This window comes from Trichechus manatus, unplaced genomic scaffold (assembly GCF_000243295.1).
Source record: "Trichechus manatus latirostris isolate Lorelei unplaced genomic scaffold, TriManLat1.0 scaffold00041, whole genome shotgun sequence".
In the NCBI taxonomy this organism is placed as follows: domain Eukaryota; kingdom Metazoa; phylum Chordata; class Mammalia; order Sirenia; family Trichechidae; genus Trichechus; species Trichechus manatus.
This window is the reverse complement of record NW_004443977.1, coordinates 18,751,011-18,761,031: the sequence shown is the minus strand read 5'-3', so window position 1 is coordinate 18,761,031 and position 10,021 is coordinate 18,751,011. Positions and strand designations below refer to the sequence as shown.

Genomic DNA, 10,021 nt, shown 5'->3' with positions numbered 1-10,021 from the left:
AAATCCGATCAGCATCTAATCTCTAAAATCTACAAGATACTGCAAAACCTCAACAACAAAAAGACAAATAACCCAATTAAAAAATGGGCAGAGAATATGAACAGGCACTTAGCCAAAGAAGATATTCAGGTGACTAACAGATACGTGAGGAAATGCTCACGATCATTAGCCATTAGAGAAATGCAGATCAAAACTACAATGAGATCATCTCACCCCAACAAGGCTAGCATTAATCTAAAAAACACAAAATAATAAATACTGGACAGGTTTTGGAGAGACTGGAACACTTATACACTGTTGGTGGGAACATAGAGTGGTACAACCACTTTGGAAATCAATTTGGCACTCCCTTAAAAAACTAGAAATAGATGTGCCATATGATCCAGCTATCCTGCTCCTCGGAATATATTCTAGAGAAATAAGAGCCGTCACACGAATAGATACATGCACACCCATGTTCATCGCAGCACTGTTCACAATAGCACAAAGATGGAAACAACCCATCTGTGGTGCCCAACAATGGACGAATGGATAAACAAATTATGGTATATCAACTCAACAGAATACTACCCAATGATAAAGAACAATAATGAAGCCATGAAACATCTTTTAACATGGATGAATCTGGAGGGCATTACACTGAGTGAATTTAGTCAGTCACAGTAGGACAAATATTGTATAAGACCACTATTATAAGAACTCAAGAAAAGGTTTAAACACAGAAGACAACATTCTTTGATGGTTAGGAGGGTGGGGAGGGAGGGTGAGGGTTATTCACTAACTGGATAGTAGACAAGAATTATCTTAGGTGAAGGGAAGGACAGCACACACTACAGGGGAAATCAGCACGACTGGACTAAACCAAAGCTAGGAAGTTTACTGAATACAATCAAACACTTTGAGGCAAAGAGTAGCAGGGGTAGGGATCTGGGGACCATGTTTTCAGGGGACGTCTAGGTCAATTGGCATAACAAAGCTTATTAAGAAAATGTTCTGCATTCTACTTTGGTGAGTGGCGTCTGGGGTCTTAAAAGCTTGCAAGCGGCCATCTAAGAGTCATCAATTGGTCCCAACCACCTGGAGTGGAATGAAGAATACCGAAGACACATGGAAAGTATTAGCCCAAGATACAGAAAGGGTCACATAAACCAGAGACTTGATCAGCCTGAGACCAGAAGAACTAGATGGTGCCCAGCTACCACCAATGACCACCCTGACAGGGAACACAACAGAGAGTCCCTGATGGAGCAGGAAAAAGGTGGGGTGCAGAACTCAAATTCTAGTAAGAAGACCAGACTTAATGGTCTGACTGAGACTGGAGGAACCCTGAAAAGCATGGCCTCTGGATTCTCTGTCAGCCCAGAACTAAAACAATTTCCAAGGCCATCTCCAGACAGGGATTGGACTGGACTGTGGAACATAAAGGGATACTCGTGAGGAGTGTGCCTGTTAGCTCAAGTAGCTACAAGAGACTAAATGGGTAGCTTCTGTCCAGAGGTGAGATGGGAAGGCAGAGAGGGTTAGGAGCTGTTTGAATGGACATGGAGAATCAGGGGTGGAAAGAAGTGTGCTGTTACAGTAAGGGGAGAGCAATTAGCGTCACATAACAATGTATGTATAAATTTTTGTATGGTAGACTAACTTGAAATGTAAACTTCATCTAAACTACAACAATAAAAAAATAATAATATTCTATGCTGTAAAGATTTTAAATTTGTAGTCACCGGTCTACATATTTCTAAGAATGTTCTGAGATTTCAGTCATGAAGCAAAAGGTAGAATAAAGCCTCCTATAAATAACAATAATTTTGGAAACATAAGGGAAAAAAACATATCAAAGAGAAAAGTCTGTCCTTCTCCAAGCCTCTTCCAACCACTTCCTAACTCCAAACCACACCTCAAGCAATTATGGGGTAGGATTCATTAAAATCACCAAGCCAACAGGTGCTGAGGAAAAGAATCTGGTTTGTGAAAATTGAGGTTTGAGTTTTAATGAGTACATGGGCTTCCTTTAAAGATTTTTCCATGAAGACAGAATCGTGCCATCATCTGCAGAACAATCTCACATCTTGGCTCTGCCTCATAGTGGCTGTTTGACTGCAGACCAGTTACTTGGCCTCTCTGAGCAACCGTTTTGGTATCTTTAAATTTGGAGATAACAATGCCCTCCTATGAGAGTGATTAATAGAATAAATGAGATAAAATGAATGAATCTGTCCTGTAGAGTGCTGAATCATAGTCTATTCTCAATAAATCTGATATTTTTCCATGACAATGTGGACATTTAATTTATCAAAAAGAAGGAAAGAAGGGAGTGAGGAAGGGAGGGAGGAAGGAAGGAAAGAAGAGATGGAAGGAGGAAAGAAAAGCAAGTGAGGATGAAATAGTTTATTAATTTGGAGTCTTTTTTAAAAGAAGTTAAAAAAATGTAATATATATTATCACTGTAGTTATACATAAGTTTTAGTCAGAGAAACACATTTAAATTCTGACTTAGTCCCTTAGTAGCCTTGTAATTTTGGGCAAGTGATTTAAAGCATTGATGACTGGGCTTCTTATATTTGTAAAATAAGACTAATATGAAATACTATGATAATTTCTAGGGGTAGAAAAACTACTTACTATACGGTCTGCAGCAGGATAAGCCCTTCGTCCGTGGTAGTTTTTATTAATATCATTATCAGCATTATTACAAGGATGGTGAGACTTCATCTCATGTACTATGGACATGTTTTCAGGAGTGAAGAGTCTCTAGAGAAGGACATCATGTTTGGTAACGTAGAGAGTCAGTGAATTTTCGAGAGGAAGACTCTCAACAAGATGGACTGACACAGTAGCTGCAACAATGGGCTCAAGCATAGCAATGATTGTGAGGATGGTGCATGACCAGGCAGTGTTTCGTTCTGTTGTACATAGGATCAGTATGAGTCAGAACTGACTTGACAGCACTTAACAACAACAATTCGTTGACAATATGGAACAGGTCAAGGTATTTGGATGTTCATTTCTAGGCAAACTTATATTGAAACAAGTCCCTTAAATTTGCAAAAGATTAAATTGTATGAACTTGGCCTTCTGGCAGAACAACTATCGGCCTCGAAAGTAAACTCTGCACTTTTTTCCGGACCATTGAAGGCTAGCCATATAATATCTGGCTTCTAAATCCTGGAATGATTGTCACCTTTGCTGAGAGTTCCTGCCCGCCAAATTGGAGAACCAGGCACATCAGTTACAAAGTAAGCAAAACCCCCGTTCCTTTTAGTAAGAAGGTGGGCACGAAATTAACACAAATTAAAACACAGGGAAATATCTGTACGATAATTTATTTAATTCTAGTGAAATGTGGGCCTTGCATAGCCTTAAGGAGAATTAAAAAAAAAAATTGTATATAGACTCGATTCAGTTATTTAGGGTAATAAAAACTTATGCATGATATTCAAATTAGATAACAGGCAAATTACACATCACAAGCCAAGTCTTTTCTTGAATGATCCTTTACAATCAAGAATTGATTCCATAAACTACTTCCAAAGAGGATAGGAAGGAAAATGTGATCATCATCTTTTCCTTGTAAGTAAAATATCCAGGGGAGGTGGGAGATGGGGACAAGAAAGTGGATGTGGATTGTTCTGCTATTTCAGACCCTTAGAAATGGTGTCTAGGGAGAGGTGTTGAGAGTTTCTGCTCCCCAGTCTGACCTTGTTATTCCCAGCATGTGCTGCCAATAGTTAATGGCAGCTCCTTTTTCAGAATGACTCCAGCTTTCAGAGGATTCTGAACCCAACACTGGTCTTAGGTTTCTTCAAGTAATCACTAACCCAGGAATGGTCAGCCATATTTACAAAATCTATTTTTCTTTTCTTAGAAAGATGATTTTCTACCAAGACTTTAAGGTTTAATTTTATAAAAATTTCCTTTGCTAGACACTACACATGTAATATTTTACTGAATGCTTGTTATGGATTGAATTGTGTCCCTCCCCAATCTATGTTGCAGTGCTGACTCATGATTCCTGTTAATGTGACCTTGTTTGGAAATAGGGTGTTTGAAGATGTTAACAGTTAACATGAGGTCAAACCAGAATAGGGTGAGTCCTAATCCAATGTAAGTGGTGTTGTACAAAAGAGAAGAGACACAAAAATATAGACAGAGAGAAAACAGCAATGCAATGAAGGAGTTATGATAGACCTACAAGTCAAGGAACACCTACGGTTACCAGAAACCGAGAGAAACAAGAAAGGATCTCAATTAGAGCTTTCAGAAAGAACATGGCCCTGCTAACACCCTGAATCAGGACTTCTAGCGTACAGAACTATGAGACATTAAGTTTGTGTTGTTTAAACCCACCCCCTTTGTGGTACTTTGTTAAGGCAGCACTAGGAAACTACTGCAATGCCCCATGATGTCCATGCATAGCCCCAAGAGCCTTGAAGCTAGTAATACCTACCTGATGGGGTATCCTGTTAAAAGTCACATAGACAACAGGAGACAGAAACTATAGGGGGAGGGGGATGTGGAGATCTATCTTGACCCAAAGCAATGTTCCTTTTCCAGATACTAAAGAAAAACTGAATAGGAGCCAGGCAGAGTATCTGTTCTAAAGGAGGATATGACCTAGTGGTAGGAATGTATCCATAGCACCCCAAAAGAGGTGGATAAAAATATATACAATAAAATCAAAAATAAAATGCTGGGAGTGGGGAGCAGTGGTTAAAGAAAGGAGAAGGTGCATCTGCTTTGAGAAATCAGGAAAGATTACATAGGGGAGGTTGCATCTGAAATGTGCTTAATGTATTTTGATGGGAACAGGCATGGGGGACATTATAGAAGTCTAGAGTAACATGAGGATAAATGTTCAGATGAGTGTCAGAACAGAAAATTGTAGAATTTTCTAGAACATAAGTTATGAACATTAGAAGAATGAGACTTCCTATAATGGCAGACTGAACACATGTTGTAGTAGTTCATTCTGTTGATGAAGAAGAGTTTTCTAAGGCTTTGTAGCAATGGAAGCAATGAGGTAAGAACTGTGCTTTAAGAGGATTAATCTAGAATTTTGTATAGGAAGGAGTGGATTGAGGGGAGACAGGAGACAGGAAGACAGATCTGAAGGCCTATTAAGGATCTGAATGAGAATAGGAGAGGAAACAATGAAGGAGGACAGGACCACAACTGTCTGTCTTTACCAGTCTTTCCCCAGCACGCAGCACAGTACCTAACCCTAAATTTGTACTCCCCTTGGGAGGATGGAGGCAAGGGAGAAAGTGAAAAACAGTCTGAGTAGGAGTGAGAGAGAGAAAAAGAGGAAAAGAGGGAAAATATTGGAGATATTACCCATTAGGACTTTGGAAATCTATGTGCAATATTCTCAACTCACAATTGTCAAGCCCACCTCCTCAAAGAAAAAAGAAAAGAAAGTATGTAAAAACGGTGAGAGCCAAGTAAGCTCTGTAGTCTAGTTAACTGTATTCTGCCAATGTCAATTGGCTTTGATAATGTACTATAGTTATATAAGATGTTAATATTGGATAAAACTGGATGAAAGGAACATGGGACTTCTCGGTATACTTTTTGTAACTCCTTGTAAGTCTATAGTTAGGTCAAAATAATTTTTTTTTAAATGTCAATGGAAGTTGCAAAACACTTTTATTCCTTTGTTCTAGCAGATGTCTGTCCTCGTACTTACTCTCTTTGGCAGTTTACCAGGATGGGTTACAACAAGAGACCTGTGGGGTGAAGCTACCTTGGTTAGGTATTCTAGTCACAGGGAGATGTCCCTTAATATCTGATTATTCCTAAAAAGAATTACTTTCTTTAATCTCCCAAAAAGTTATTATTTTTTCTAGATATATCAAAATTCACAAGTTTTCCATTTCAAAACTTGTCTTATTCCATGACCTAGTGCATCAAAAGACCAAAAACAAATTATTACCTTTATATTCAAATTTTCTTTTGTATTTCTTGCATCTGAGAGTTACTCAAATCATTAAAATTCACCATGTCTTACACTTTAGTCCACACAAGACATTATTCCATTCTTTTCTATTTGCTTATAAGCATTACTATTAAATAGGTTAAGTTCAGGGTGTTCGTAGTTAATATGACAGCTTTCTAAATTTTTGAAATAAAATATTTTAATGAGACAGTTGAATTCTAACCTACAGTGAATCCATTATTCTATTCTTTTAAAAGAGCTTCTAAGTATATTTAGAATAAAACATGAGTAAGAAGAGCAAGTTGTGGCATACTAAGATAATTTGGTAGCTGACAGTTTCAACATTTAGTTTGATACTCAGACTGAAGGCTTGTATGTATTATTTTAATTTTTAAAGATACACCCACAACATGTGTATCTTTCTCTACAACTAATTTATAACACTTAGACAACTAATGAATACGTACTTTTCTTTATTTCTCCATATCTTTTTTCTCCCTTTCTTTCTTCATTTTCTTACCTTATTTTTCTGAACAACGAATGCAAAAAACACCATCACCCTCTCTAGGAAAATAACTCTGTCCATTTCTGAGTGAATTTTAAGAGGGTCACATAACCTGTAGGAAAGAAAAAGGAAAACACAAGTGAAGTTCCATTTGACTTGAATTTCAAAACACAAATGTAGAAAACAGTTTAAAATGAATGAATACTAGATTTCTTCAGAATGTTTATATTGTGGAAGGAGAAATAAGTTATGGTCCCTACTTTCAAGTTTTCAAAATATACCTATGAAAATAATTTAATCCAGCATTTGTGTAATACCACTGTTATCAAACTGCTTTCATTTAAATCAACTCACTGGGCCACAAAAAACCCTGAGACGATTCTGAACAATTGTTAGCTCTGAAAAATTAAGATTGCAGAAGACTCATCTTTAAGGAATATGCTTCTATAATATATAATCAATACAGAATAAAATGATATTTGATGCTCTTCCCAAACATACTGGCCAACAATACACATATATTGATTCCATTTCTACACCACTACATACACACAAATATACACACAGAGTATATATTAGCATGTCACTAACCCTGAAATAAAGATGCAGAGGAAGGCTTAGTTTATAGGGAGGAATTAACAAGGATTACCATTTTGCCTCTGACACTTTATTCAGTAAAGCCAAGTCATACATCTCAATCCCGCTAGCCCCTTCCGTCCTGGTCCTAGTCCTTTGACCTTTTCTTTGCCTGCTGCAGAACCCTTGGCTTCAACAAACTGACCTCCTTCTCATCTCTAATCCACTGTTTACAAGTAGTCTGTTGTATTTCAATGTTGGCATCTCTCCATGGTCCTTAGCTTGGCAAGAAGCTCTGTGGGAATTCTTCCCCCAGCTCCAGTCTTAGGAAAGGAGCTCAATCTCTGAACCCATTTGTTCTGTTGGTGATGTCTGAGGACATGGTATCTAGCAGTGTGAGTAAAATGTGAAGGAAGAAGAAAGATCTAAGTGTCAGAAAACTAGTAAATATGCAGTGATGACTGAAAATGCCTCTATATGGACAGAGAATTAACCAAAGCACAGTGATATCATTTATGTGAATGAAATTTAGGGCCCAAAGAAGAAAGAACAGGAGTAGGTCACTGCCTGATGTGGACGTTCTACATGAAGATTCAGTACAAATCTATTTAAGTCTAAGAATTAAAAGAAGACTTAGAGTTCTCCATGAGCAATGGGAAAGGGAAAGATAACATACATAACATGTCACTAATTTCTCAAATTAGCCCTGACGGTGCAATGGTTAAGTTGCATACTACTAACTGAAAGGTCAGCAGTTCAAATTCGCCAGCCGCTTGGCAGAAAAAAAGGCCTGGCAAATTGCTCCCTTGAAAATGTACAGCCTAGGAAGTCATATGAGGCAGTCCTACTCTGTCCTACAGGGTCATTATGAGTCAGAATTGATTTGACAGTGCACAATAACAACATCTCCCAAATAGGGGAATTCTGGAAAATGAGTGGGTGCTGCCCTTGGAGATACAGCACGGAGGGAAAGAAGGTTATGCATCCTGAGGTGATACCTCCCCAAATAGAAGGAACTCCTCAAAGACTGTCGGTGTCATGCTGAAAAGTCCACCCTTAGGGGGCCACTGACCCAGGACAGAAGATTAGTTTGTCAACAGTCTGGTCTCCCATCTTCCTTAACCCTACCCAGTGTACCTAAAGAGTTGGGCCAAAAGTCTAGACACAATAATTGGAAGAAAAAAAAAAAAACCCTTAATGCTCACCTTCTGTTGGACAAGCCAAAGACCAGTTCATAAATTATTATCGAATATTATGGTGAGAAGACCATAGCTCTGAAACATTCATAGGTCATAAACTTGAACTCTGATGAAAACTATCATCCTTTCCTCTGGAAAATGCGCCTATTCACACTTACACAGAAGCTTATGTTGTTTCAGAATTTTGGGAATGCAGTTTAAGGATTTTTAAATAATTATATTTCCTTGAAAAAGGTGAAAATGTGGAAAAACAGGAAGATGTTAGTGTGGAATTTATAATACTTAAGAAAAATATGGGGAAATTGAAAATGAAAATAGGAAAAAATATTAACAAAATGAAAGCCAAGAGTAATTGTCTTAGTAAAATAGAAAAATCTCTTTAGAATCAACTTTAAACAGAAAAGTAGTCTAGTAAAGCTGAAAGGTACTAAAAGGTGCAATAGAAAGATTTCAAGGGCCGGGGTGGGGGGGTGATGCGTAGAAAGCTACCTATTTTGAAATAAATAAAAGGAGTGGGAAGAGGCTAAACTGACTATGCAAGAACCCAACGTACAAATTAAAATTACAAGAAGAGCTTAGTTTACCCAAGAAAGCACAAGGAGATAGCAGATAATTGTGATAAAATCAGAAACGAAATGCAAATTATAAGACAAATGAAGCCATGTACTAAGATCTTTAACATGACCTGTGGTACATACAGTATATACCATTCACTTTTTCAGGCTCTCAGGTTCTTTGGTAGTATACTTTTACCACTGAAAGTATTTGCTGCACTCCTGTGGGGACTTGCATAAAGGCAAAAGGCAAAACAAACCTTAGTAGAAGCAAAACAGCGGAGATATGAATCTTAAATATGAGGTAGCGCATCCAGCAAGTGTGATTGGGTAAAAATTTTGTCTTTTTTTGCTTTTGTTCCCCTAGATAAGCCTTGTAAGCATATTTATGGCTTCCTGTGTGATAGTTAGGGAGCCTGGGTGGGCTTGATATTAGTTTTCTTGTGTCATATTTGGAAAAACAGAATTTCCCCATGTAACCTAAGGGAGGGTGCCCAGGAATACATCTAGTAACCAAGGTCTGGAAGTAAAGACTGGCATCCACTAATTACAGTACACAAGAACTTTAAAAGTTCTTTTGTAACCACATAGTACAAGATAATATTTCGCAAAATCCATTTTACTAACCAAAAATTTAAGCACACTCCATGACTCAGCATGCTTCCGTTGATGAAAACACATGGTATCCACTAAAAATTCAAAGCAGAAAATAACTGGGTCACCACAGGTTAAAAACATAAGGGATGAGAGACAACTACAGGGATGCTGGCCTTTCATATTTATTTTAATAAATGGTGAGAAAAATATCTTAACTACATATAAATGAATGAAGCTCTAGATTGCAAAGTTCCTAGCAATCAATATTAACAATAAAAATAATGATAATCATAGAAATAGAATATTACCAATATGTCATTATAACCCACAATGTTCAATGACCTCAGTATGAAATTTTGTATTCGTTCCTTTATTAATTCCTTCAACACTAATTGTGCATTTTAGTGGACATCATAAATAGTAAATTCACATAACGTACTCCATAAATATTAGCTATTGATATTCTGATTGTTATCAGATGTTTCTGATTGCCTAGCATCCATTCCCCCTGTTCTGCTAACAGAACCACTTTTCTCCCTTTAAAATCACTCTCGGAGAGTCCGGCAAGATGGCGCTCTAGGCAGAAGCACCACGCCGTCCCTCCACAGCAAAGATCCGAAAAACTAAGCCAAACAGAGAATCAACAATCCTGAAA

At 37.6% G+C, this 10,021-nt stretch overlaps 1 pseudogene; it reads right to left on the bottom strand.

Annotated features, from left to right (window-relative positions):
* LOC101348089 (putative serine protease K12H4.7) overlaps positions 1–10,021 on the bottom strand; it is a 117,375-nt pseudogene that overhangs the window by 81,748 nt on the left and 25,606 nt on the right.